The sequence below is a fragment of the Glycine max genome, assembly GCF_000004515.6.
Source record: "Glycine max cultivar Williams 82 chromosome 20 unlocalized genomic scaffold, Glycine_max_v4.0 Gm20_scaffold_142, whole genome shotgun sequence".
Taxonomy (NCBI): Eukaryota; Viridiplantae; Streptophyta; class Magnoliopsida; order Fabales; family Fabaceae; genus Glycine; species Glycine max.
Window position 1 is genome coordinate 2280 of NW_024464701.1, and position 1295 is coordinate 3574.

Consider the following 1295-nt stretch of genomic DNA (forward strand, 5'->3'; position numbering starts at 1 on the left):
CTATATAAATACGCAAGCACGGCAGGTCCCCACGCATACGTGCTGCACTGTTCAAAGTCACGTAAAAATGTTAGGTACCTTAAGGAACTCTGCTACTACTTTTGTTACAAAGAGGACACCTCCTATGAATCGAAGGATCCACGCACGGGTAAACCTTTGTAATTGTTCAACGTTACCCTCATCAATATTTATGTGAGAAAAATGGTGAGCCAGCCAACTTAATTTGACGACACTGCCTTCAAGTTCGCCTTCCTGTGGTCGGACTCCTAATAATTCTTCACATAAGTCGGCCCAATCAAGATTTGTTGAACCAATTAGTGGTGTCCCATCAATACGAAGACCTAATAAGACTGACACATCTTGGAGAGTAATGGTAGCCTCTCCGCATCTCAGGTGAAACGTGTGGGTTTCAGGTCTCCATCTTTCAATGAACGCACTAATTAAGGCTGCATTTATCTTTAGGTATCCCATCTTAATTATCCAATAAAACCCACATTGCCGAAGCAGAGGAACAATTTCCTCTGGTATTTGTTCTTCACCTTGATACGTCGGCACTGCTCGTCTGATGTGTAGTTTTCTGTCTGCTTCTCCATTCCAAACATGTTCTGAAACATGCTTGGGTTGCATCCACAAAACGTCACCCTCAATTGGACCAGACCTCGTTTGTATACTTGATGCGCATGATGACGAAGATGCCATTGATCCTACACAATAAAATATAATACAATTAAATTAATAATAAAAATTACACATAGTCTCCAAATTTCAAATAAATAACAAATATTATAATTATCAATTCTAACTAAAACAAACTTAAGATAAAAAAACTAATAACTTAAGATATAAAAAAATTAATAACACATATTAAATTTATAATTTCTAACTAAAAATAACTTAAGATAAAAAAAAACTAATAACACATATTAAATTATCAAATTAAATTAAATTTATCATTTCTAACTCAAACTAACTTAACATAAAAAAAAACTAATAACACATATTAATAAAACTATAATTATCAAATTAAATTAAATTTATCATTTCTAACTAAAACTGACTTAACATAAGAAAAACTAATAACACATATTAATAAAACTATAATTATCAAATTAAATTAAATTTATAATTTCTAACTAAAACTAACTTAAGATAAAAAAGCTAATAACACATATTAATAAAATTATAATTATCAATTCTAACTAAAAATAACTTAAGATAAAAAAAAAACTAATAACACATATTAAATTGTCAAATTAAATTAAATTTATAATTTCTAACTAAAAATAACTTAAGAT